Source organism: Lithobates pipiens, unplaced genomic scaffold, assembly GCF_037356315.1.
Source record: "Lithobates pipiens isolate NorthernLeopardFrog02 unplaced genomic scaffold, aLitPip1_a1.2 Scaffold_30, whole genome shotgun sequence".
Lineage (NCBI taxonomy): Eukaryota > Metazoa > Chordata > Amphibia > Anura > Ranidae > Lithobates > Lithobates pipiens.
This window is the reverse complement of record NW_027507791.1, coordinates 185,182,253-185,200,508: the sequence shown is the minus strand read 5'-3', so window position 1 is coordinate 185,200,508 and position 18,256 is coordinate 185,182,253. Positions and strand designations below refer to the sequence as shown.

At 52.5% G+C, this 18,256-nt stretch overlaps 61 non-coding genes and 19 pseudogenes across 61 annotated transcripts; all 80 read left to right on the top strand.

Moving 5' to 3' along the window:
* The first annotated feature begins 44 nt into the window (after positions 1-44).
* On the top strand, positions 45-163 carry LOC143947332 (5S ribosomal RNA; annotated as a pseudogene).
* Positions 164-272: 109 nt separating this feature from the next.
* LOC143945771 (5S ribosomal RNA) lies at positions 273-391 on the top strand. Its single transcript, XR_013265149.1, has one exon. It is a non-coding gene; the product is annotated as a 5S ribosomal RNA (ribosomal RNA).
* Positions 392-500: 109 nt separating this feature from the next.
* On the top strand, positions 501-619 carry LOC143950320 (5S ribosomal RNA). The gene has a single exon (XR_013265733.1). It is a non-coding gene; the product is annotated as a 5S ribosomal RNA (ribosomal RNA).
* Positions 620-728: 109 nt separating this feature from the next.
* Positions 729-847, top strand: LOC143945518 (5S ribosomal RNA; annotated as a pseudogene).
* Positions 848-956: 109 nt separating this feature from the next.
* On the top strand, positions 957-1,075 carry LOC143945681 (5S ribosomal RNA; annotated as a pseudogene).
* Positions 1,076-1,184: 109 nt separating this feature from the next.
* LOC143945086 (5S ribosomal RNA) lies at positions 1,185-1,303 on the top strand (annotated as a pseudogene).
* Positions 1,304-1,412: 109 nt separating this feature from the next.
* Positions 1,413-1,531, top strand: LOC143951013 (5S ribosomal RNA). Its single transcript, XR_013266325.1, has one exon. It is a non-coding gene; the product is annotated as a 5S ribosomal RNA (ribosomal RNA).
* Positions 1,532-1,640: 109 nt separating this feature from the next.
* Positions 1,641-1,759, top strand: LOC143946534 (5S ribosomal RNA; annotated as a pseudogene).
* Positions 1,760-1,868: 109 nt separating this feature from the next.
* LOC143945759 (5S ribosomal RNA) lies at positions 1,869-1,987 on the top strand. The gene has a single exon (XR_013265148.1). It is a non-coding gene; the product is annotated as a 5S ribosomal RNA (ribosomal RNA).
* Positions 1,988-2,096: 109 nt separating this feature from the next.
* Positions 2,097-2,215, top strand: LOC143954198 (5S ribosomal RNA). The gene has a single exon (XR_013269212.1). It is a non-coding gene; the product is annotated as a 5S ribosomal RNA (ribosomal RNA).
* Positions 2,216-2,324: 109 nt separating this feature from the next.
* LOC143945517 (5S ribosomal RNA) lies at positions 2,325-2,443 on the top strand (annotated as a pseudogene).
* Positions 2,444-2,552: 109 nt separating this feature from the next.
* On the top strand, positions 2,553-2,671 carry LOC143950897 (5S ribosomal RNA). Its single transcript, XR_013266220.1, has one exon. It is a non-coding gene; the product is annotated as a 5S ribosomal RNA (ribosomal RNA).
* Positions 2,672-2,780: 109 nt separating this feature from the next.
* Positions 2,781-2,899, top strand: LOC143945796 (5S ribosomal RNA; annotated as a pseudogene).
* Positions 2,900-3,008: 109 nt separating this feature from the next.
* LOC143952948 (5S ribosomal RNA) lies at positions 3,009-3,127 on the top strand. Its single transcript, XR_013268076.1, has one exon. It is a non-coding gene; the product is annotated as a 5S ribosomal RNA (ribosomal RNA).
* Positions 3,128-3,236: 109 nt separating this feature from the next.
* On the top strand, positions 3,237-3,355 carry LOC143951074 (5S ribosomal RNA). The gene has a single exon (XR_013266380.1). It is a non-coding gene; the product is annotated as a 5S ribosomal RNA (ribosomal RNA).
* A 109-nt stretch (positions 3,356-3,464) lies between these two features.
* Positions 3,465-3,583, top strand: LOC143952432 (5S ribosomal RNA). The gene has a single exon (XR_013267610.1). It is a non-coding gene; the product is annotated as a 5S ribosomal RNA (ribosomal RNA).
* Positions 3,584-3,692: 109 nt separating this feature from the next.
* LOC143944012 (5S ribosomal RNA) lies at positions 3,693-3,811 on the top strand (annotated as a pseudogene).
* Positions 3,812-3,920: 109 nt separating this feature from the next.
* Positions 3,921-4,039, top strand: LOC143950896 (5S ribosomal RNA). The gene has a single exon (XR_013266219.1). It is a non-coding gene; the product is annotated as a 5S ribosomal RNA (ribosomal RNA).
* A 110-nt stretch (positions 4,040-4,149) lies between these two features.
* On the top strand, positions 4,150-4,268 carry LOC143950281 (5S ribosomal RNA). Its single transcript, XR_013265697.1, has one exon. It is a non-coding gene; the product is annotated as a 5S ribosomal RNA (ribosomal RNA).
* Positions 4,269-4,377: 109 nt separating this feature from the next.
* Positions 4,378-4,496, top strand: LOC143952947 (5S ribosomal RNA). The gene has a single exon (XR_013268075.1). It is a non-coding gene; the product is annotated as a 5S ribosomal RNA (ribosomal RNA).
* Positions 4,497-4,605: 109 nt separating this feature from the next.
* On the top strand, positions 4,606-4,724 carry LOC143951414 (5S ribosomal RNA). The gene has a single exon (XR_013266689.1). It is a non-coding gene; the product is annotated as a 5S ribosomal RNA (ribosomal RNA).
* Positions 4,725-4,833: 109 nt separating this feature from the next.
* LOC143944839 (5S ribosomal RNA) lies at positions 4,834-4,952 on the top strand (annotated as a pseudogene).
* A 109-nt stretch (positions 4,953-5,061) lies between these two features.
* Positions 5,062-5,180, top strand: LOC143953429 (5S ribosomal RNA). The gene has a single exon (XR_013268512.1). It is a non-coding gene; the product is annotated as a 5S ribosomal RNA (ribosomal RNA).
* Positions 5,181-5,289: 109 nt separating this feature from the next.
* Positions 5,290-5,408, top strand: LOC143951012 (5S ribosomal RNA). Its single transcript, XR_013266324.1, has one exon. It is a non-coding gene; the product is annotated as a 5S ribosomal RNA (ribosomal RNA).
* Positions 5,409-5,517: 109 nt separating this feature from the next.
* Positions 5,518-5,636, top strand: LOC143954186 (5S ribosomal RNA). The gene has a single exon (XR_013269200.1). It is a non-coding gene; the product is annotated as a 5S ribosomal RNA (ribosomal RNA).
* A 109-nt stretch (positions 5,637-5,745) lies between these two features.
* On the top strand, positions 5,746-5,864 carry LOC143950520 (5S ribosomal RNA). The gene has a single exon (XR_013265880.1). It is a non-coding gene; the product is annotated as a 5S ribosomal RNA (ribosomal RNA).
* Positions 5,865-5,973: 109 nt separating this feature from the next.
* On the top strand, positions 5,974-6,092 carry LOC143944161 (5S ribosomal RNA; annotated as a pseudogene).
* Positions 6,093-6,201: 109 nt separating this feature from the next.
* Positions 6,202-6,320, top strand: LOC143950821 (5S ribosomal RNA). Its single transcript, XR_013266152.1, has one exon. It is a non-coding gene; the product is annotated as a 5S ribosomal RNA (ribosomal RNA).
* Positions 6,321-6,429: 109 nt separating this feature from the next.
* LOC143954476 (5S ribosomal RNA) lies at positions 6,430-6,548 on the top strand. Its single transcript, XR_013269464.1, has one exon. It is a non-coding gene; the product is annotated as a 5S ribosomal RNA (ribosomal RNA).
* Positions 6,549-6,657: 109 nt separating this feature from the next.
* On the top strand, positions 6,658-6,776 carry LOC143950828 (5S ribosomal RNA). The gene has a single exon (XR_013266159.1). It is a non-coding gene; the product is annotated as a 5S ribosomal RNA (ribosomal RNA).
* A 109-nt stretch (positions 6,777-6,885) lies between these two features.
* Positions 6,886-7,004, top strand: LOC143943974 (5S ribosomal RNA; annotated as a pseudogene).
* A 109-nt stretch (positions 7,005-7,113) lies between these two features.
* Positions 7,114-7,232, top strand: LOC143944194 (5S ribosomal RNA; annotated as a pseudogene).
* Positions 7,233-7,341: 109 nt separating this feature from the next.
* LOC143953747 (5S ribosomal RNA) lies at positions 7,342-7,460 on the top strand. The gene has a single exon (XR_013268801.1). It is a non-coding gene; the product is annotated as a 5S ribosomal RNA (ribosomal RNA).
* Positions 7,461-7,569: 109 nt separating this feature from the next.
* LOC143945038 (5S ribosomal RNA) lies at positions 7,570-7,688 on the top strand (annotated as a pseudogene).
* Positions 7,689-7,797: 109 nt separating this feature from the next.
* On the top strand, positions 7,798-7,916 carry LOC143954377 (5S ribosomal RNA). Its single transcript, XR_013269374.1, has one exon. It is a non-coding gene; the product is annotated as a 5S ribosomal RNA (ribosomal RNA).
* A 109-nt stretch (positions 7,917-8,025) lies between these two features.
* LOC143953529 (5S ribosomal RNA) lies at positions 8,026-8,144 on the top strand. Its single transcript, XR_013268602.1, has one exon. It is a non-coding gene; the product is annotated as a 5S ribosomal RNA (ribosomal RNA).
* A 109-nt stretch (positions 8,145-8,253) lies between these two features.
* Positions 8,254-8,372, top strand: LOC143950242 (5S ribosomal RNA). The gene has a single exon (XR_013265663.1). It is a non-coding gene; the product is annotated as a 5S ribosomal RNA (ribosomal RNA).
* A 109-nt stretch (positions 8,373-8,481) lies between these two features.
* LOC143950226 (5S ribosomal RNA) lies at positions 8,482-8,600 on the top strand. Its single transcript, XR_013265648.1, has one exon. It is a non-coding gene; the product is annotated as a 5S ribosomal RNA (ribosomal RNA).
* A 109-nt stretch (positions 8,601-8,709) lies between these two features.
* On the top strand, positions 8,710-8,828 carry LOC143951412 (5S ribosomal RNA). The gene has a single exon (XR_013266687.1). It is a non-coding gene; the product is annotated as a 5S ribosomal RNA (ribosomal RNA).
* Positions 8,829-8,937: 109 nt separating this feature from the next.
* LOC143950895 (5S ribosomal RNA) lies at positions 8,938-9,056 on the top strand. The gene has a single exon (XR_013266218.1). It is a non-coding gene; the product is annotated as a 5S ribosomal RNA (ribosomal RNA).
* A 110-nt stretch (positions 9,057-9,166) lies between these two features.
* On the top strand, positions 9,167-9,285 carry LOC143951073 (5S ribosomal RNA). The gene has a single exon (XR_013266379.1). It is a non-coding gene; the product is annotated as a 5S ribosomal RNA (ribosomal RNA).
* Positions 9,286-9,394: 109 nt separating this feature from the next.
* LOC143953525 (5S ribosomal RNA) lies at positions 9,395-9,513 on the top strand. Its single transcript, XR_013268599.1, has one exon. It is a non-coding gene; the product is annotated as a 5S ribosomal RNA (ribosomal RNA).
* A 109-nt stretch (positions 9,514-9,622) lies between these two features.
* On the top strand, positions 9,623-9,741 carry LOC143951632 (5S ribosomal RNA). Its single transcript, XR_013266886.1, has one exon. It is a non-coding gene; the product is annotated as a 5S ribosomal RNA (ribosomal RNA).
* Positions 9,742-9,850: 109 nt separating this feature from the next.
* On the top strand, positions 9,851-9,969 carry LOC143943565 (5S ribosomal RNA). The gene has a single exon (XR_013264946.1). It is a non-coding gene; the product is annotated as a 5S ribosomal RNA (ribosomal RNA).
* Positions 9,970-10,078: 109 nt separating this feature from the next.
* Positions 10,079-10,197, top strand: LOC143951011 (5S ribosomal RNA). Its single transcript, XR_013266323.1, has one exon. It is a non-coding gene; the product is annotated as a 5S ribosomal RNA (ribosomal RNA).
* Positions 10,198-10,306: 109 nt separating this feature from the next.
* On the top strand, positions 10,307-10,425 carry LOC143945741 (5S ribosomal RNA; annotated as a pseudogene).
* Positions 10,426-10,534: 109 nt separating this feature from the next.
* On the top strand, positions 10,535-10,653 carry LOC143944760 (5S ribosomal RNA; annotated as a pseudogene).
* Positions 10,654-10,762: 109 nt separating this feature from the next.
* Positions 10,763-10,881, top strand: LOC143951411 (5S ribosomal RNA). The gene has a single exon (XR_013266686.1). It is a non-coding gene; the product is annotated as a 5S ribosomal RNA (ribosomal RNA).
* A 109-nt stretch (positions 10,882-10,990) lies between these two features.
* LOC143951165 (5S ribosomal RNA) lies at positions 10,991-11,109 on the top strand. The gene has a single exon (XR_013266462.1). It is a non-coding gene; the product is annotated as a 5S ribosomal RNA (ribosomal RNA).
* A 109-nt stretch (positions 11,110-11,218) lies between these two features.
* LOC143948264 (5S ribosomal RNA) lies at positions 11,219-11,337 on the top strand. The gene has a single exon (XR_013265381.1). It is a non-coding gene; the product is annotated as a 5S ribosomal RNA (ribosomal RNA).
* Positions 11,338-11,446: 109 nt separating this feature from the next.
* Positions 11,447-11,565, top strand: LOC143950214 (5S ribosomal RNA). Its single transcript, XR_013265637.1, has one exon. It is a non-coding gene; the product is annotated as a 5S ribosomal RNA (ribosomal RNA).
* A 109-nt stretch (positions 11,566-11,674) lies between these two features.
* LOC143952758 (5S ribosomal RNA) lies at positions 11,675-11,793 on the top strand. The gene has a single exon (XR_013267904.1). It is a non-coding gene; the product is annotated as a 5S ribosomal RNA (ribosomal RNA).
* Positions 11,794-11,902: 109 nt separating this feature from the next.
* LOC143954174 (5S ribosomal RNA) lies at positions 11,903-12,021 on the top strand. The gene has a single exon (XR_013269189.1). It is a non-coding gene; the product is annotated as a 5S ribosomal RNA (ribosomal RNA).
* Positions 12,022-12,130: 109 nt separating this feature from the next.
* LOC143953670 (5S ribosomal RNA) lies at positions 12,131-12,249 on the top strand. Its single transcript, XR_013268730.1, has one exon. It is a non-coding gene; the product is annotated as a 5S ribosomal RNA (ribosomal RNA).
* Positions 12,250-12,358: 109 nt separating this feature from the next.
* Positions 12,359-12,477, top strand: LOC143951055 (5S ribosomal RNA). Its single transcript, XR_013266362.1, has one exon. It is a non-coding gene; the product is annotated as a 5S ribosomal RNA (ribosomal RNA).
* Positions 12,478-12,586: 109 nt separating this feature from the next.
* On the top strand, positions 12,587-12,705 carry LOC143950263 (5S ribosomal RNA). The gene has a single exon (XR_013265682.1). It is a non-coding gene; the product is annotated as a 5S ribosomal RNA (ribosomal RNA).
* A 109-nt stretch (positions 12,706-12,814) lies between these two features.
* Positions 12,815-12,933, top strand: LOC143951909 (5S ribosomal RNA). Its single transcript, XR_013267137.1, has one exon. It is a non-coding gene; the product is annotated as a 5S ribosomal RNA (ribosomal RNA).
* A 109-nt stretch (positions 12,934-13,042) lies between these two features.
* On the top strand, positions 13,043-13,161 carry LOC143950802 (5S ribosomal RNA). The gene has a single exon (XR_013266135.1). It is a non-coding gene; the product is annotated as a 5S ribosomal RNA (ribosomal RNA).
* A 109-nt stretch (positions 13,162-13,270) lies between these two features.
* LOC143943870 (5S ribosomal RNA) lies at positions 13,271-13,389 on the top strand (annotated as a pseudogene).
* A 109-nt stretch (positions 13,390-13,498) lies between these two features.
* LOC143951071 (5S ribosomal RNA) lies at positions 13,499-13,617 on the top strand. The gene has a single exon (XR_013266377.1). It is a non-coding gene; the product is annotated as a 5S ribosomal RNA (ribosomal RNA).
* Positions 13,618-13,726: 109 nt separating this feature from the next.
* On the top strand, positions 13,727-13,845 carry LOC143954162 (5S ribosomal RNA). The gene has a single exon (XR_013269178.1). It is a non-coding gene; the product is annotated as a 5S ribosomal RNA (ribosomal RNA).
* A 109-nt stretch (positions 13,846-13,954) lies between these two features.
* LOC143952927 (5S ribosomal RNA) lies at positions 13,955-14,073 on the top strand. Its single transcript, XR_013268057.1, has one exon. It is a non-coding gene; the product is annotated as a 5S ribosomal RNA (ribosomal RNA).
* A 109-nt stretch (positions 14,074-14,182) lies between these two features.
* LOC143950894 (5S ribosomal RNA) lies at positions 14,183-14,301 on the top strand. Its single transcript, XR_013266217.1, has one exon. It is a non-coding gene; the product is annotated as a 5S ribosomal RNA (ribosomal RNA).
* Positions 14,302-14,410: 109 nt separating this feature from the next.
* LOC143954150 (5S ribosomal RNA) lies at positions 14,411-14,529 on the top strand. Its single transcript, XR_013269167.1, has one exon. It is a non-coding gene; the product is annotated as a 5S ribosomal RNA (ribosomal RNA).
* Positions 14,530-14,638: 109 nt separating this feature from the next.
* Positions 14,639-14,757, top strand: LOC143954173 (5S ribosomal RNA). Its single transcript, XR_013269188.1, has one exon. It is a non-coding gene; the product is annotated as a 5S ribosomal RNA (ribosomal RNA).
* A 109-nt stretch (positions 14,758-14,866) lies between these two features.
* On the top strand, positions 14,867-14,985 carry LOC143954138 (5S ribosomal RNA). Its single transcript, XR_013269156.1, has one exon. It is a non-coding gene; the product is annotated as a 5S ribosomal RNA (ribosomal RNA).
* A 109-nt stretch (positions 14,986-15,094) lies between these two features.
* On the top strand, positions 15,095-15,213 carry LOC143943966 (5S ribosomal RNA; annotated as a pseudogene).
* A 109-nt stretch (positions 15,214-15,322) lies between these two features.
* On the top strand, positions 15,323-15,441 carry LOC143951052 (5S ribosomal RNA). The gene has a single exon (XR_013266360.1). It is a non-coding gene; the product is annotated as a 5S ribosomal RNA (ribosomal RNA).
* A 109-nt stretch (positions 15,442-15,550) lies between these two features.
* LOC143950641 (5S ribosomal RNA) lies at positions 15,551-15,669 on the top strand. Its single transcript, XR_013265990.1, has one exon. It is a non-coding gene; the product is annotated as a 5S ribosomal RNA (ribosomal RNA).
* A 109-nt stretch (positions 15,670-15,778) lies between these two features.
* Positions 15,779-15,897, top strand: LOC143952453 (5S ribosomal RNA). Its single transcript, XR_013267629.1, has one exon. It is a non-coding gene; the product is annotated as a 5S ribosomal RNA (ribosomal RNA).
* A 109-nt stretch (positions 15,898-16,006) lies between these two features.
* Positions 16,007-16,125, top strand: LOC143946285 (5S ribosomal RNA; annotated as a pseudogene).
* Positions 16,126-16,234: 109 nt separating this feature from the next.
* Positions 16,235-16,353, top strand: LOC143952882 (5S ribosomal RNA). Its single transcript, XR_013268016.1, has one exon. It is a non-coding gene; the product is annotated as a 5S ribosomal RNA (ribosomal RNA).
* A 109-nt stretch (positions 16,354-16,462) lies between these two features.
* On the top strand, positions 16,463-16,581 carry LOC143952737 (5S ribosomal RNA). Its single transcript, XR_013267885.1, has one exon. It is a non-coding gene; the product is annotated as a 5S ribosomal RNA (ribosomal RNA).
* Positions 16,582-16,690: 109 nt separating this feature from the next.
* On the top strand, positions 16,691-16,809 carry LOC143951277 (5S ribosomal RNA). The gene has a single exon (XR_013266564.1). It is a non-coding gene; the product is annotated as a 5S ribosomal RNA (ribosomal RNA).
* Positions 16,810-16,918: 109 nt separating this feature from the next.
* On the top strand, positions 16,919-17,037 carry LOC143954236 (5S ribosomal RNA). Its single transcript, XR_013269246.1, has one exon. It is a non-coding gene; the product is annotated as a 5S ribosomal RNA (ribosomal RNA).
* A 109-nt stretch (positions 17,038-17,146) lies between these two features.
* LOC143953165 (5S ribosomal RNA) lies at positions 17,147-17,265 on the top strand. The gene has a single exon (XR_013268272.1). It is a non-coding gene; the product is annotated as a 5S ribosomal RNA (ribosomal RNA).
* A 109-nt stretch (positions 17,266-17,374) lies between these two features.
* Positions 17,375-17,493, top strand: LOC143945035 (5S ribosomal RNA). Its single transcript, XR_013265081.1, has one exon. It is a non-coding gene; the product is annotated as a 5S ribosomal RNA (ribosomal RNA).
* Positions 17,494-17,602: 109 nt separating this feature from the next.
* On the top strand, positions 17,603-17,721 carry LOC143950892 (5S ribosomal RNA). Its single transcript, XR_013266215.1, has one exon. It is a non-coding gene; the product is annotated as a 5S ribosomal RNA (ribosomal RNA).
* Positions 17,722-17,830: 109 nt separating this feature from the next.
* Positions 17,831-17,949, top strand: LOC143952276 (5S ribosomal RNA). Its single transcript, XR_013267469.1, has one exon. It is a non-coding gene; the product is annotated as a 5S ribosomal RNA (ribosomal RNA).
* Positions 17,950-18,058: 109 nt separating this feature from the next.
* LOC143949731 (5S ribosomal RNA) lies at positions 18,059-18,167 on the top strand (annotated as a pseudogene).
* The last annotated feature ends 89 nt before the right edge of the window (positions 18,168-18,256 follow it).

The window sequence follows — 18,256 nt, the reverse complement described above, 5'->3', positions numbered from 1 at the left end:
CACCTTGGCTTTTGTCAAGAGAGTTGTAAGTAGGGTACAAGATCGCCTACGGCCACATCACCCTGAATGTGCTCGATCTCGTCTCATCTCGGATGCTAAGCAGGGTCAGGCCTGCTTAGTACCTGGATGGGAGACCGCCTGGGAATACCAGGTGCCGTAGGCTTTTTTCCATTATGTTGTTGGCTTTGGCGACCAGCTGTATTTTTCCTCTCGATTGCCCGAGGTGACCACCTTGGCTTTTGTCAAGAGAGTTGTAAGTAGGGTGCAAGATCGCCTACGGCCACATCACCCTGAATGCGCTCGATCTCATCTGATCTCGGATGCTAAGCAGGGTCGGGCCTGGTTAGTACCTAGATGGGAGACCGCCCGGGAATACCAGGTGCCGTAGGCTTTTTTCCATTATGTTGTTGGCTTTGGCGACCTGCTGTATTTTTCCTCTCCATAGCCCGAGGTGACCACCTTGGCTTTTGTCAAGAGAGTTGTAAGTAGAGTGCAAGATTGCCTACGGCCACATCACCCTGAATTCGCTCGATCTCGTCTGATCTCGGATGCTAAGCAGGGTCGGGCCTGGTTAGTACCTGGATGGGAGACCGCCTGGGAATACCAGGTGCCGTAGGCTTTTTTCCATTATGTTGTTGGCTTTGGCGACCTGCTGTATTTTTCCTCTCGTTTGCCCGAGGTGACCACCTTGGCTTTTGTCAAGAGAGTTGTAAGTAGGGTGCAAGATTGCCTACTGCCACAACACTCTGAATGCGCTCGATCTCATCTGATCTCGGACGCTAAGCAGGGTCGGGCCTGGTTAGTACCTGGATGTGAGACCGCCTGGGAATACCAGGTGCCGTAGGCTTTTTTCCATTATGTCGTTGGCTTTGGCGACCTGCTGTGTTTTTCCTCTCGATTGCCCGAGGTGACCACCTTGGCTTTTGTCAAGAGAGTTGTAAGTAGGGTGCAAGATCGCCTACGGCCACATCACCCTGAATGCGCTCGATCTCGTCTGATCTCGGATGCTAAGCAGGGTCAGGCCTTGTTAGTACCTGGATGGGAGACCGCCTGGGAATACTATGTGCCGTAGGCTTTCTTCCATTATGTTGTTGGCTTTGGCGACCTGCTGTATTTTTCCTCTCGATTGCCCGAGGTGACCACCTTGGCTTTTGTCAAGAGAGTTGTAAGTAGGGTGCAAGATTGCCTACGGCCACATCACCCTGAATGCGCTCGATCTTGTCTGATCTCGGATGCTAAGCAGGGTCGGGCCTGGTTAGTATCTGGATGGGAGACCGCCTGGGAATACGCGGTGCCGTAGGCTTTTTTCCATTATGTTGTTGGCTTTGGCGACCTGCTGTATTTTTCCTCTCGATTGTCCGAGGTGACCACCTTGGCTTTTGTCAAGAGAGTTGTAAGTAGGGTGCAAGATCGCCTACGGCCACATCACCCTGAATGCGCTCGATCTCGTCTGATCTCGGATGCTAAGCAGGGTCGGGCCTGCTTAGTACCTGGATGGGAGACCGCCTGGGAATACCAGGTGCCGTAGGCTTTTTTCCATTATGTTGTTGGCTTTGGTGACCAGCTGTATTTTTCCTCTCGATTGCCCGAGGTGACCACCTTGGCTTTTGTCAAGAGAGTTGTAAGTAGGGTACAAGATCGCCTACGGCCACATCACCCTGAATGCGCTCGATCTCGTCTCATCTCGGATGCTAAGCAGGGTCAGGCCTGCTTAGTACCTGGATGGGAGACCGCCTGGGAATACCAGGTGCCGTAGGCTTTTTTCCATTATGTTGTTGGCTTTGGCGACCAGCTGTATTTTTCCTCTCGATTGCCCGAGGTGACCACCTTGGCTTTTGTCAAGAGAGTTGTAAGTAGGGTGCAAGATCGCCTACGGCCACATCACCCTGAATGCGCTCGATCTCATCTGATCTCGGATGCTAAGCAGGGTCGGGCCTGGTTAGTACCTAGATGGGAGACCGCCCGGGAATACCAGGTGCCGTAGGCTTTTTTCCATTATGTTGTTGGCTTTGGCGACCTGCTGTATTTTTCCTCTCCATAGCCCGAGGTGACCACCTTGGCTTTTGTCAAGAGAGTTCTAAGTAGAGTGCAAGATTGCCTACGGCCACATCACCCTGAATGCGCTCGATCTCGTCTGATCTCGGATGCTAAGCAGGGTCGGGCCTGGTTAGTACCTGGATGGGAGACCGCCTGGGAATACCAGGTGCCGTAGGCTTTTTTCCATTATGTTGTTGGCTTTGGCGACCTGCTGTATTTTTCCTCTCGTTTGCCCGAGGTGACCACCTTGGCTTTTGTCAAGAGAGTTGTAAGTAGGGTGCAAGATTGCCTACTGCCACAACACTCTGAATGCGCTCGATCTCATCTGATCTCGGACGCTAAGCAGGGTCGGGCCTGGTTAGTACCTGGATGTGAGACCGCCTGGGAATACCAGGTGCCGTAGGCTTTTTTCCATTATGTCGTTGGCTTTGGCGACCTGCTGTGTTTTTCCTCTCGATTGCCCGAGGTGACCACCTTGGCTTTTGTCAAGAGAGTTGTAAGTAGGGTGCAAGATCGCCTACGGCCACATCACCCTGAATGCGCTCGATCTCGTCTGATCTCGGATGCTAAGCAGGGTCGGGCCTGGTTAGTACCTGGATGGGAGACCACCTGGAAATACCAGGTGCCGTAGGCTTTTTTCCATTATGTTGTTGGCTTTGGCGACCTGCTGTATTTTTCCTCTCGATTGCCCGAGGTGACCACCTTGGCTTTTGTCAAGAGAGTTCTAAGTAGGGTGCAAGATAGCTTATGGCCACATCCCCCTGAATGCGCTCGATCTCGTCTGATCTCGGATGCTAAGCAGGGTCGGGCCTTGTTAGTACCTGGATGGGAGACCACCTGGGAATACTATGTGCCGTAGGCTTTCTTCCATTATTTTGTTGGCTTTGGCGACCTGCTGTATTTTTCCTCTCGATTGCCCGAGGTGACCACCTTGGCTTTTGTCAAGAGAGTTGTAAGTAGGGTGCAAGATCACCTACGGCCACATCACCCTGAATGCGCTCGATCTCGTCTGATCTCGGATGCTAAGCAGGGTCGGGCCTGCTTAGTACCTGGATGGGAGACCGCCTGGGAATACCAGGTGCCGTAGGCTTTTTTCCATTATGTTGTTGGCTTTGGCGACCAGCTGTATTTTTCCTCTCGATTGCCCGAGGTGACCACCTTGGCTTTTGTCAAGAGAGTTGTAAGTAGGGTGCAAGATCGCCTACGGCCACATCACCCTGAATGCGCTCGATCTCGTCTGATCTCGGATGCTAAGCAGGGTCGGGCCTGGTTAGTACCTGGATGGGAGACCGCCTGCGAATACCAGGTGCCGTAGGCTTTTTTCCATTATGTTGTTGAATTTGGCGACCTGCTGTATTTTTCCTCTCAATAGCCCGAGGTGACCACCTTGGCTTTTGTCAAGAGAGTTGTAAGTAGGGGGCAAGATCGCCTATGGCCACATCACCCTGAATGCGCTCGATCTCGTCTGATCTCGGATGCTAAGCAGGGTCAGGCCTGGTTAGTACCTGGATGGGAGACCGCCTGGGAATACCAGGTGCCGTAGGCTTTTTTCCATTATGTTGTTGGCTTTGGCGACCTGCTGTATTTTTCCTCTCCATAGCCCGAGGTGACCACCTTGGCTTTTGTCAAGAGAGTTGTAAGTAGAGCACAAGATTACTTGCGGCCACATCACCCTGAATGCGCTCGATCTCGTCTGATCTCGGATGCTAAGCAGGGTCGGCCCTGGTTAGTACCTGGATGGGAGACCGCCTGGGAATACCAGGTGCCGTAGGCTTTTTTCCATTATGTTGTTGGCTTTGGCGACCAGCTGTATTTTTCCTCTCGATTGCCCGAGGTGACCACCTTGGCTTTTGTCAAGAGAGTTGTAAGTAGGGTGCAAGATCGCCTACGGCCACATCACCCTGAATGCGCTCGATCTCGTCTGATCTCGGATGCTAAGCAGGGTCGGGCCTGGTTAGTACCTGGATGGGAGACCACCTGGAAATACCAGGTGCCGTAGGCTTTTTTTCCATTATGTTGTTGGCTTTGGCGACCTACTGTATTTTTCCTCTCAATTGCCCGAGGTGACCACCTTGGCTTTTGTTAAGAGAGTTGTAAGTAGGGTGCAAGTTCGCCTACGGCCACATCACCCTGAATGAGCTCGATCTCGTCTGATCTCGGATGCTAAGCAGGGTTGGGCCTGGTTAGTACTTGGATGGGAGACCGCCTGGGAATACCAGGTGCCGTAGGCTTTTTTCCATTATGTTGTTGGCTTTGGCGACCTGCTGTATTTTTCCTCTCGTTTGCCCGAGGTGACCACCTTGGCTTTTGTCAAGAGAGTTGCAAGTAGGGTGCAAGATCACCTACGGCCACATCACCCTGAATGCGCTCGATCTCGTCTGATCTCGGATGCTAAGCAGGGTCGGGCCTGCTTAGTACCTGGATGGGAGACCGCCTGGGAATACCAGGTGCCGTAGGCTTTTTTCCATTATGTTGTTGGCTTTGGCGACCAGCTGTATTTTTCCTCTCGATTGCCCGAGGTGACCACCTTGGCTTTTGTCAAGAGAGTTGTAAGTAGGGTGCAAGATCGCCTACGGCCACATCACCCTGAATGCGCTCGATCTCGTCTGATCTCGGATGCTAAGCAGGGTCAGGCCTGGTTAGTACCTGGATGGGAGACCGCCTGGGAATACCAGGTGCCGTAGGCTTTTTTCCATTATGTTGTTGGCTTTGGCGACCTGCTGTATTTTTCCTCTCCATAGCCCGGGGTGACCACCTTGGCTTTTGTCAAGAGAGTTGTAAGTAGAGTGCAAGATTACCTGCGGCCACATCACCCTGAATGCGCTCGATCTCGTCTGATCTCGGATGCTAAGCAGGGTCGGCCCTGGTTAGTACCTGGATGGGAGACCGCCTGGGAATACCAGGTGCCGTCGGCTTTTTTCCATTATGTTGTTGGCTTTGGCGACCTGCTGTATTTTTCCTCTCCATAGCCCGAGGTGACCACCTTGGCTTTTGTCAAGAGAGTTGTAAGTAGAGTGCAAGATTGCCTACGGCCAAATCAGCCTTAATGCGCTCGATCTCGTCTGATCTCGGATGCTAAGCAGGGTCGGGCCTGGTTAGTACCTGGATGGGAGACCGCCTGGGAATTCCAGGTGCCGTAGGCTTTTTTCCATTATGTTGTTGGCTTTGGCGACCTACTGTATTTTTCCTCTCGATTGCCCGAGGTGACCACCTTGGCTTTTGTCAAGAGAGTTGTAAGTAGGGTGCAAGATCGCCTACGGCCACATCACCCTGAATGCGCTCGATCTCGTCTGATCTCGGATGCTAAGCAGGGTCGGGCCTGCTTAGTACCTGGATGGGAGACCGCCTGGGAATACCAGGTGCCGTAGGCTTTTTTCCATTATGTCGTTGGCTTTGGCGACCTGCTGTGTTTTTCCTCTCGATTGCCCGAGGTGACCACCTTGGCTTTTGTCAAGAGAGTTGTAAGTAGGGTGCAAGATTGCCTACGGCCACATCACCCTGAATGCGCTCGATCTCGTCTGATCTCGGATGCTAAGCAGGGTCGGGCCTGGTTAGTACCTGGATGGGAGACCGCCTGGGAATACCAGGTGCCGTAGGCTTTTTTCCATTATGTTGTTGGCTTTGGCTACCTGCTGTATTTTTCGTCTCAATTGCCCGAGGTGACCACCTTGGCTTTTGTTAAGAGAGTTGTAAGTAGGGTGCAAGGTCGCCTACGGCCACATCACACTGAATGCGCTCGATCTCGTCTGATCTCGGATGCTAAGCAGGGTTGGGCCTGGTTAGTACCTGGATGGGAGACCGCCTGGGAATACCAGGTGCCGTAGGCTTTTTTCCATTATGTTGTTGGCTTTGGCGACCTGCTGTATTTTTCCTCTCAATAGCCCGAGGTGACCACCTTGGCTTTTGTCAAGAGAGTTGTAAGTAGGGGGCAAGATCGCCTACGGCCACATCACCCTGAATGCGCTCGATCTCGTCTGATCTCGGATGCTAAGCAGGGTCAGGCCTGGTTAGTACCTGGATGGGAGACCGCCTGGGAATACTAGGTGCCATAGGCTTTTTTCCATTATGTTGTTGGCTTTGGCGACCTGCTGTATTTTTCCTCTCCATAGCCCGAGGTGACCACCTTGGCTTTTGTCAAGAGAGTTGTAAGTAGAGTGCAAGATTGCCTACGGCCACATCACCCTGAATGCGCTCGATCTCCTCTGATCTCGAATGCTAAGCAGGGTCGGGCCTGGTTAGTACCTGGATGGGAGACCGCCTGGGAATTTCAGGTGCCGTAGGCTTTTTTCCATTATGTTGTTGGCTTTGGCGACCTACTGTATTTTTCCTCTCGATTGCCCGAGGTGACCACCTTGGCTTTTGTCAAGAGAGTGGTAAGTAGGGTGCAAGACCGCCTCCGGCCACATCACCCTGAATGCGCTCGATCTCGTCTGATCTCGGATGCTAAGCAGGGTCGGGCCTGCTTAGTACCTGGATGGGAGACCGCCTGGGAATACCAGGTGCCGTAGGCTTTTTTCCATTATGTTGTTGGCTTTGGCGACCAGCTGTATTTTTCCTTTCGATTGCCCGAGGTGACCACCTTGGCTTTTGTCAAGAGAGTTGTAAGTAGGGTGCAAGATCGCCTACGGCCACATCACCCTGAATGCGCTCGATCTCGTCTGATCTCGGATGCTAAGCAGGGTCGGGCCGGGTTAGTACCTGGATGGGAGACCACCTGGAAATACCAGGTGCCGTAGGCTTTTTTCCATTATGTTGTTGGCTTTGGCGACCAGCTGTATTTTTCCTCTCGATTGCCCGAGGTGACCACCTTGGCTTTTGTCAAGAGAGTTGTAAGTAGGGTGCAAGATCGCCTACGGCCACATCACCCTGAATGCGCTCCATCTCGTCTGATCTCGGATGCTAAGCAGGGTCGGGCCTGGTTAGTACCTGGATGGGAGACCACCTGGAAATACCAGGTGCCGTAGGCTTTTTTCCATTATGTTGTTGGCTTTGGCGACCTACTGTATTTTTCCTCTCAATTGCCCGAGGTGACCACCTTGGCTTTTGTTAAGAGAGTTGTAAGTAGGGTGCAAGTTCGCCTACGGCCACATCACCCTGAATGCGCTCGATCTCGTCTGATCTTGGATGCTAAGCAGGGTCGGGCCTGGTTAGTACCTGGATGGGAGACCGCCTGCAAATACCAGGTGCCGTAGGCTTTTTTCCATTATGTTGTTGGCTTTGGCGACCTGCTGTATTTTTCCTCTCAATAGCCCGAGGTGACCACCTTGGCTTTTGTCAAGAGAGTTGTAAGTAGGGGGCAAGATCGCCTACGGCCACATCACCCTGAATGCGCTCGATCTCGTCTGATCTCGGATGCTAAGCAGGGTCGGGCCTGGTTAGTACCTGGATGGGAGACCGCCTGCAAATACCAGGTGCCGTAGGCTTTTTTCCATTATGCTGTTGGCTTTGGCGACCTGCTGTATTTTTCCTCTCAATAGCCCGAGGTGACCACCTTGGCTTTTGTCAAGAGAGTTGTAAGTAGGGGGCAAGATCGCCTACGGCTACATCACCCTGAATGCGCTCGATCTCGTCTGATCTTGGATGCTAAGCAGGGTCGGGCCTGGTTAGTACCTGGATGGGAGACCGCCTGCAAATACCAGGTGCCGTAGGCTTTTTTCCATTATGTTGTTGGCTTTGGCGACCTGCTGTATTTTTCCTCTCAAAAGCCCGAGGTGACCACCTTGGCTTTTGTCAAGAGAGTTGTAAGTAGGAGGCAAGATCGCCTACAGCCACATCACCCTGAATGCGCTCGATCTCGTCTGATCTCGGATGCTAAGCAGGGTCAGGCCTGGTTAGTACCTGGATGGGAGACCGCCTGGGAATACCAGGTGCCGTAGGCTTTTTTCCATTATGTTGTTGGCTTTGGCGACCTGCTGTATTTTTCCTCTCCATAGCCCGAGGTGACCACCTTGGCTTTTGTCAAGAGAGTTGTAAGTAGAGTGCAAGATTGCCTACGGCCACATCACCCTGAATGCGCTCCATCTCGTCTGATCTCGGATGCTAAGCAGGGTCGGGCCTGGTTAGTACCTGGATGGGAGACCGCCTGGGAATTCCAGGTGCCGTAGGCTTTTTTCCATTATGTTGTTGGCTTTGGCGACCTACTGTATTTTTCCTCTCGATTGCCCGAGGTGACCACCTTGGCTTTTGTCAAGAGAGTTGTTAGTAGGGTGCAAGATCGCCAACGGCCACATCACCCTGAATGCGCTCGATCTCGTCTGATCTCGGATGCTAAGCAGGGTCGGGCCTGGTTAGTACCTGGATGGGAGACCGCCTGGGAATACCAGGTGCCGTAGGCTTTTTTCCATTATGTTGTTGGCTTTGGCTACCTGCTGTATTTTTCCTCTCAATTGCCCGAGGTGACCACCTTGGCTTTTGTTAAGAGAGTTGTAAGTAGGGTGCAAGGTCGCCTACGGCCACATCACCCTGAATGCGCTCGATCTCGTCTGATCTCGGATGCTAAGCAGGGTTGGGCCTGGTTAGTACCTGGATGGGAGACCGCCTGGGAATACCAGGTGCCGTAGGCTTTTTTCCATTATGTTGTTGGCTTTGGCGACCTGCTGTATTTTTCCTCTCAATAGCCCGAGGTGACCACCTTGGCTTTTGTCAAGAGAGTTGTAAGTAGGGGGCAAGATCGCCTACGGCCACATCACCCTGAATGCGCTCGATCTCGTCTGATCTCGGATGCTAAGCAGGGTCAGGCCTGGTTAGTACCTGGATGGGAGACCGCCTGGGAATACCAGGTGCCGTAGGCTTTTTTCCATTATGTTGTTGGCTTTGGCGACCAGCTGTATTTTTCCTTTCGATTGCCCGAGGTGACCACCTTGGCTTTTGTCAAGAGAGTTGTAAGTAGGGTGCAAGATCGCCTACGGCCACATCACCCTGAATGCGCTCGATCTCGTCTGATCTCGGATGCTAAGCAGGGTCGGGCCTGGTTAGTACCTGGATGGGAGACCACCTGGAAATACCAGGTGCCGTAGGCTTTTTTTCCATTATGTTGTTGGCTTTGGCGACCTACTGTATTTTTCCTCTCAATTGCCCGAGGTGACCACCTTGGCTTTTGTCAAGAGAGTTGTAAGTAGGGTGCAAGATCGCCTACGGCCACATCACCCTGAATGCGCTCGATCTCGTCTGATCTCGGATGCTAAGCAGGGTCGGGCCTGGTTAGTACCTGGATGGGAGACCGCCTGCGAATACCAGGTGCCGTAGGCTTTTTTCCATTATGTTGTTGGCTTTGGCGACCTGCTGTATTTTTCCTCTCAATAGCCCGAGGTGACCACCTTGGCTTTTGTCAAGAGAGTTGTAAGTAGGGGGCAAGATCGCCTACGGCCACATCACCCTGAATGCGCTCGATCTCGTCTGATCTCGGATGCTAAGCAGGGTCAGGCCTGGTTAGTACCTGGATGGGAGACCGCCTGAGAATACCAGGTGCCGTAGGCTTTTTTCCATTATGTTGTTGGCTTTGGCGACCTGCTGTATTTTTCCTCTCCATAGCCCGAGGTGACCACCTTGGCTTTTGTCAAGAGAGTTGTAAGTAGAGTGCAAGATTACCTGCGGCCACATCACCCTGAATGCGCTCGATCTCGTCTGATCTCGGATGCTAAGCAGGGTCGGGCCTGGTTAGTACCTGGATGGGAGACCGCCTGGGAATACCAGGTGCCGTAGGCTTTTTTCCATTATGTTGTTGGCTTTGGCGACCTGCTGTATTTTTCCTCTCCATAGCCCGAGGTGACCACCTTGGCTTTTGTCAAGAGAGTTGTAAGTAGAGTGCAAGATTGCCTACGGCCAAATCACCCTGAATGCGCTCGATCTCGTCTGATCTCGGATGCTAAGCAGGGTCGGGCCTGGTTAGTACCTGGATGGGAGACCGCCTGGGAATTCCAGGTGCCGTAGGCTTTTTTCCATTATGTTGTTGGCTTTGGCGACCTACTGTATTTTTCCTCTCGATTGCCCGAGGTGACCACCTTGGCTTTTGTCAAGAGAGTTGTAAGTAGGGTGCAAGATCGCCTACGGCCACATCACCCTGAATGCGCTCGATCTCGTCTGATCTCGGATGCTAAGCAGGGTCGGGCCTGCTTAGTACCTGGATGGGAGACCGCCTGGGAATACCAGGTGCCGTAGGCTTTTTTCCATTATGTTGTTGGCTTTGGCGACCTGCTGTATTTTTCCTCTCAATAGCCCGAGGTGACCACCTTGGCTTTTGTCAAGAGAGTTGTAAGTAGGGGGCAAGATCGCCTACAGCCACATCACCCTGAATGCGCTCGATCTCGTCTGATCTTGGATGCTAAGCAGGGTCGGGCCTGGTTAGTACCTGGATGGAAGACCACCTGGAAATACCAGGTGCCGTAGGCTTTTTTCCATTATGTTGTTGGCTTTGGCGACCTGCTGTATTTTTCCTCTCGATTGCCCGAGGTGACCACCTTGGCTTTTGTCAAGAGAGTTGTAAGTAGGGTGCAAGATCGCCTACGGCCACATCACCCTGAATGCGCTCGATCTCGTCTGCTCTCGGATGCTAAGCAGCGTCGGGCCTGGTTAGTACCTGGATGGGAGACCGCCTGCGAATACCAGGTGCCGTAGGCTTTTTTCCATTATGTTGTTGGCTTTGGCGACCTGCTGTATTTTTCCTCTCAATAGCCCGAGGTGACCATCTTGGCTTTTGTCAAGAGAGTTGTAAGTAGGAGGCAAGGTCGCCTACGGCCACATCACCCTGAATGCGCTCGATCTCGTCTGATCTCGGATGCTAAGCAGGGTCAGGCCTGGTTAGTACCTGGATGGGAGACCGCCTGGGAATACCAGGTGCCGTAGGCTTTTTTCCATTATGTTGTTGGCTTTGGCGACCTGCTGTATTTTTCCTCTCCATAGCCCGAGGTGACCACCTTGGCTTTTGTCAAGTGAGTTGTAAGTAGAGTGCAAGATTGCCTACGGCCACATCACCCTGAATGCGCTCGATCTTGTCTGATCTCGGATGCTAAGCAGGGTCGGGCCTGGTTAGTACCTGGATGGGAGACCGCCTGGGAATACCAGGTGCCGTAGGCTTTTTTCCATTATGTTGTTGGCTTTGGCGACCTGCTGTATTTTTCCTCTCCATAGCCCGAGGTGACCACCTTGGCTTTTGTCAAGAGAGTTGTAAGTAGAGTGCGAGATCGCCTACGGCCACATCACTCTGAATGCGCTCGATCTCGTCTGATCTCGGATGCTAAGCAGGGTCGGGCCTGGTTAGTACCTGGATGGGAGACCGCCTGGGAATACCAGGTGCCGTAGGCTTTTTTCCATTATGTTGTTGGCTTTGGCTACCTGCTGTATTTTTCCTCCCATTTGCCCGAGGTGACCACCTTGGCTTTTGTTAAGAGAGTTGTAAGTAGGGTGCAAGGTTGCCTACGGCCACATCACCCTGAATGCGCTCGATCTCGTCTGATCTCGGATGCTAAGCAGGGTTGGGCCTGGTTAGTACCTGGATGGGAGACCGCCTGGGAATACCAGGTGCCGTAGGCTTTTTTCCATTATGTTGTTGGCTTTGGCGACCTGCTGTATTTTTCCTCTCGATTGCCCGAGGTGACCACCTTGGCTTTTGTCAAGAGAGTTGTAAGTAGGGTGCAAGATCGCCAACGGCCACATCACCCTGAATGCGCTCGATCTCGTCTGATCTCGGATGCTAAGCAGGGTCGGGCCTGGTTAGTACCTGGATGGGAGACCGCCTGCGAATACCAGGTGCCGTAGGCTTTTTTCCATTATGTTGTCGGCTTTGGCGACCTGCTGTATTTTTCCTCTCAATAGCCCGAGGTGACCACCTTGGCTTTTGTCAAGAGAGTTGTAAGTAGGAAGCAAGATCGCCTACGGCCACATCACCCTGAATGCGCTCGATCTCGTCTGATCTCGGATGCTAAGCAGGGTCGGGCCTGGTTAGTACCTGGATGGGAGACCGCCTGGGAATACCAGGTGCCGTAGGCTTTTTTCCATTATGTTGTTGGCTTTGGCGACCTGCTGTATTTTTCCTCTCCATAGTCCGAGGTGACCACCTTGGCTTTTGTCAAGAGAGTTGTAAGTAGAGCGCAAGATTGCCTACGGCCACATCACCCTGAATGCGCTCGATCTCGTCTGATCTCGGATGCTAAGCAGGGTCGGGCCTGCTTAGTACCTGGATGGGAGACTGCTTGGGAATACCAGGTGCCGTAGGCTTTTTTCCATTATGTTGTTGGCTTTGGCGACCTGCTGTATTTTTCCTCTCGATTGCCCGAGGTGACCACCTTGGCTTTTGTCAAGAGAGTTGTAAGTAGGGTACAATATCGCCTATGGCCACATCACCCTGAATGCGCTCGATCTCATCTGATCTCGGATGCTAAGCAGGGTCGGGCCTGGTTAGTACCTGGATGGGAGACCACCTGGAAATACCAGGTGCCGTAGGCTTTTTTCCATTATGTTGTTGGCTTTGGCGACCTACTGTATTTTTCCTCTCAATTGCCCGAGGTGACCACCTTGGCTTTTGTTAAGAGAGTTGTAAGTAGGGTGCAAGGTCGCCTACGGCCACATCACCCTGAATGCGCTCGATCTCATCTGATCTCGGATGCTAAGCAGGGTCGGGCCTGGTTAGTACCTGGATGGGAGACCGCCTGGGAATTCCAGGTGCCGTAGGCTTTTTTCCATTATGTTGTTGGCTTTGGCGACCTACTGTATTTTTCCTCTCGATTGCCCGAGGTGACCACCTTGGCTTTTGTCAAGAGAGTTGTAAGTAGGGTGCAAGATCGCCTATGGCCACATCACCCTGAATGCGCTCGATCTCGTCTGATCTCGGATGCTAAGCAGGGTCGGGCCTGGTTAGTACCTGGATGGGAGACCACCTGGAAATACCAGGTGCCGTAGGCTTTTTTCCATTATGTTGTTGGCTTTGGCGACCTGCTGTATTTTTCCTCTCGATTGCCCGAGGTGACCACCTTGGCTTTTGTCAAGAGAGTTGTAAGTAGAGTGCAAGATCGCCTACGGCCACATCACCCTGAATGCGCTCGATCTCGTCTGATCTTGGATGCTAAGCAGGGTCGGGCCTGGTTAGTACCTGGATGGGAGACCGCCTGGGAATACCAGGTGCCGTAGGCTTTTTTCCATTATGTTGTTGGCTTTGGCGACCTGCTGTATTTTTCCTCTCGATTGCCCGAGGTGACCACCTTGGCTTTTGTCAAGAGAGTTGTAAGTAGGGTGCAAGATTGCCTGCTGCCACAACACTCTGAATGCGCTCGATCTCGTCTGATCTCGGATGCTAAGCAGGGTTGGGCCTGGTTAGTACCTGGATGGGAGACCGCCTGGGAATACCAGGTGCCGTAGGCTTTTTTCCATTATGTTGTTGGCTTTGGCGACCTGCTGTATTTTTCCTCTCGATTGCCCGAGGTGACCACCTTGGCTTTTGTCAAGAGAGTTGTAAGTAGGGTGCAAGATCGCCTACGGCCACATCACCCTGAATGCGCTCGATCTCGTCTGATCTCGGATGCTAAGCAGGGTCGGGCCTGGTTAGTACCTGGATGGGAGACCGCCTGCGAATACCAGGTGCCGTAGGCTTTTTTCCATTATGTTGTCGGCTTTGGCGACCTGCTGTATTTTTCCTCTCAATAGCCCGAGGTGACCACCTTGGCTTTTGTCAAGAGAGTTGTAAGTAGGAGGCAAGATCGCCTACGGCCACATCACCCTGAATGCGCTCGATCTCGTCTGATCTCGGATGCTAAGCAGGGTCGGGCCTGGTTAGTACCTGGATGGGAGACCGCCTGGGAATACCAGGTGCCGTAGGCTTTTTTCCATTATGTTGTTGGCTTTGGCGACCTGCTGTATTTTTCCTCTCCATAGTCCGAGGTGACCACCTTGGCTTTTGTCAAGAGAGTTGTAAGTAGAGTGCAAGATTGCCTACGGCCACATCACCCTGAATGCGCTCGATCTCGTCTGATCTCGGATGCTAAGCATGGTCGGGCCTGGTTAGTACCTGGATGGGAGACCGCCTGGGAATAACAGGTGCCGTAGGCTTTTTTCCATTATGTTGTTGGCTTTGGCGACCTGCTGTATTTTTCCTCTCCATTGCCCGAGGTGACCACCTTGGCTTTTGTCAAGAGAGTTGTAAGTAGGATGCAAGATCGCCTACGGCCACATCACCCTGAATGCGCTCGATCTCGTCTGATCTCGGATGCTAAGCAGGGTCGGGCCTGGTTAGTACCTGGATGGGAGACCACCTGGAAATACCAGGTGCCGTAGGCTTTTTTCCATTATGTTGTTGGCTTTGGCGACCTGCTGCATTTTTCCTCTCGATTGCCCGAGGTGACCACCTTGGCTTTTGTCAAGAGAGTTGTAAGTAGGGTGCAAGATCGCCTACGGCCACATCACCCTGAATGCGCTCGATCTCGTCTGATCTCGGATGCTAAGCAGGGTCGGGCCTGGTTAGTACCTGGATGGGAGACCGCCTGGGAATACCAGGTGCCGTAGGCTTTTTTCCATTATGTTGTTGGCTTTGGCTACCTGCTGTATTTTTCCTCTCAATTGCCCGAGGTGACCACCTTGGCTTTTGTTAAGAGAGTTGTAAGTAGGGTGCAAGATCGCCTACGGCCACATCACCCTGAATGTGCTTGATCTCGTCTGATCTCGGATGCTAAGCAGGGTCGGGCCTGGTTAGTACCTGGATGGGAGACCGCCTGCGAATACCAGGTGCCGTAGGCTTTTTTCCATTATGTTGTCGGCTTTGGCGACCTGCTGTATTTTTCCTCTCAATAGCCCGAGGTGACCACCTTGGCTTTTGTCAAGAGAGTTGTAAGTAGGAGGCAAGATCGCCTACGGCCACATCACCCTGAATGCGCTCGATCTCGTCTGATCTCGGATGCTAAGCAGGGTCGGGCCTGGTTAGTACCTGGATGGGAGACCGCCTGGGAATACCAGGTGCCGTAGGCTTTTTTCCATTATGTTGTTGGCTTTGGCGACCTGCTGTATTTTTCCTCTCCATAGTCCGAGGTGACCACCTTGGCTTTTGTCAAGAGAGTTGTAAGTAGGGTGCAAGATCGCCTACGGCCACATCACCCTGAATGCGCTCGATCTCGTCTGATCTTGGATGCTAAGCAGGGTCGGTCCTGGTTAGTACCTGGATGGGAGACCACCTGGAAATACCAGGTGCCGTAGGCTTTTTTCCATTATGTTGTTGGCTTTGGCGACCAGCTGTATTTTTCCTCTCGATTGCCCGAGGTGACCACCTTGGCTTTTGTCAAGAGAGTTGTAAGTAGGGTTTAAGATCGCCTATGGCCACATCACCCTGAATGCGCTCGATCTCATCTGATCTCGGATGCTAAGCAGGGTCGGGCCTGGTTAGTACCTGGATGGGAGACCACCTGGAAATACCAGGTGCCGTAGGCTTTTTTCCATTATGTTGTTGGCTTTGGCGACCTACTGTATTTTTCCTCTCAATTGCCCGAGGTGACCACCTTGGCTTTTGTTAAGAGAGTTGTAAGTAGGGTGCAAGGTCGCCTACGGCCACATCACCCTGAATGCGCTCGATCTCATCTGATCTCGGATGCTAAGCAGGGTCGGGCCTGGTTAGTACCTGGATAGGAGACCGCCTGGGAATTCCAGGTGCCGTAGGCTTTTTTCCATTATGTTGTTGGCTTTGGCGACCTACTGTATTTTTCCTCTCGATTGCCCGAGGTGACCACCTTGGCTTTTGTCAAGAGAGTTGTAAGTAGGGTGCAAGACAGCCTATGGCCACATCACCCTGAATGCGCTCGATCTCGTCTGATCTCAGATGCTAAGCAGGGTCGGGCCTGGTTAGTACCTGGATGGGAGACCGCCTGGGAATACCAGGTGCCGTAGGCTTTTTTCCATTATGTTGTTGGCTTTGGCGACCTGCTGTATTTTTCCTCTCGATTGCCCGAGGTGACCACCTTGGCTTTTGTCAAGAGAGTTGTAAGTAGGGTGCAAGATTGCCTACTGCCACAACACTCTGAATGCGCTCGATCTCGTCTGATCTCGGATGCTAAGCAGGGTCGGGCCTGGTTAGTACCTGGATGTGAGACCGCCTGGGAATACCAGGTGCCGTAGGCTTTTTTCCATTATGTCGTTGGCTTTGGCGACCTGCTGTATTTTTCCTCTCGATTACCCGAGGTGACCACCTTGGCTTTTGTCAAGAGAGTTGTAAGTAGGGAGCAATATCGCCTACGGCCACATCACCCTGAATGCGCTCGATCTCGTCTGATCTCGGATGCTAAGCAGGGTCGGGCCTGGTTAGTACCTGGATGGGAGACCACCTGGAAATACCAGGTGCCGTTGGCTTTTTTCCATTATGTTGTTGGCTTTGGCGACCTGCTGTATTTTTCCTCTCGATTGCCCGAGGTGACCACCTTGGCTTTTGTCAAGAGAGTTGTAAGTAGGGTGCAAGATCGCCAACGGCCACATCACCCTGAATGCGCTCGATCTCGTCTGATCTCGGATGCTAAGCATGGTCGGGCCTGGTTAGTACCTGGATGGGAGACCGCCTGGGAATACCAGGTGCCGTAGGCTTTTTTCCATTATGTTGTTGGCTTTGGCGACCTGCTGTATTTTTCCTCTCGATTGCCCGAGGTGACCACCTTGGCTTTTGTCAAGAGAGTTGTAAGTAGGGTGCAAGATCGCCTACGGCCACAACACTCTGAATGCGCTCGATCTCGTCTGATCTCGGATGCTAAGCAGGGTCGGGCCTGGTTAGTACCTGGATGGGAGACCACCTGGGAATACCAGGTGCCGTAGGCTTTTTTCCATTATGTCGTTGGCTTTGGCGACCTGCTGTGTTTTTCCTCTCGATTGCCCGAGGTGACCACCTTGGCTTTTGTCAAGAGAGTTGTAAGTAGGGTGCAAGATCACCTACGGCCACATCACCCTGAATGCGCTTGATCTCGTCTGATCTCGGATGCTAAGCAGGGTCGGGCCAGGTTAGTACCTGGATGGGAGACCGCCTGGGAATACCAGGTGCCGCAGGCTTTTTTCCATTATGTTGTTGGCTTTGGCGACCTGCTGTATTTTTCCTCTCGATTGCCCGAGGTGACCACCTTGGCTTTTGTCAAGAGAGTTGTAAGTAGGGTGCAAGATCGGCTACGGCCACATCACCCTGAATGCGCTCGATCTCGTCTGATCTTGGATGCTAAGCAGGGTCGGGCCTGGTTAGTACCTGGATGGGAGACCGCCTGGGAATACCAGGTGCCGTAGGCTTTTTTCCATTAAGTTGTTGGCTTTGGCGACCTGCTGTATTTTTCCTCTCTATTGCCCGAGGTGACCACCTTGGCTTTTGTCAAGAGAGTTGTAAGTAGGGTGCAAGATAACCTACGGCCACATCACCCTGAATGCGCTCGATCTCATCTGATCTCGGATGCTAAGCAGGGTCGGGCCAGGTTAGTACCTGGATGGGAGACCGCCTGGGAATACCAGGTGCCGTAGGCTTTTTTCCATTATGTTGTTGGCTTTGGCGACCTGCTGTATTTTTCCTCTCGATTGCCCAAGGTGACCACCTTGGCTTTTGTCAAGAGAGTTGTAAGTAGGGTGCAAGATCGGCTACGGCCACATCACCCTGAATGCGCTCGATCTCGTCTGATCTCGGATGCTAAGCAGGGTCGGGCCTGGTTAGTACCTGGATGGGAGACCGCCTGGGAATACCAGGTGCCGTAGGCTTTTTTCCATTATGTTGTTGGCTTTGGCGACCTGCTGTATTTTTCCTCTCTATTGCCCGAGGTGACCACTTTGGCTTTTGTCAAGAGAGTTGTAAGTAGGGTGCAAGATCGCCTACGGCCACATCACCCTGAATGTGCTCGATCTCGTCTGATCTCGGATGCTAAGCAGGGTCGGGCCTGGTTAGTACCTGGATGGGAGACCACCTGGAAATACCAGGTGCCGTAGGCTTTTTTCCATTATGTTGTTGGCTTTGGCGACCTGCTGTATTTTTCCTCTCGATTGCCCGAGGTGACCACCTTGGCTTTTGTCAAGAGAGTTGTAAGTAGGGTGCAAGGTCGCGTGCAGCCACATCACCCTGAATGCGCTCGATCTCGGATGCTAAGCAGGGTCGGGCCTGGTTAGTACCTGGATGGGAGACCGCCTGGGAATACCAGGTGCCATAGGCTTTTTTCCATTATGTTGTTGGCTTTGGCGACCTGCTGTATTTTTCCTCTCGATTGCCCGAGGTGACCACCTTGGCTTTTGTCAAGAGAGT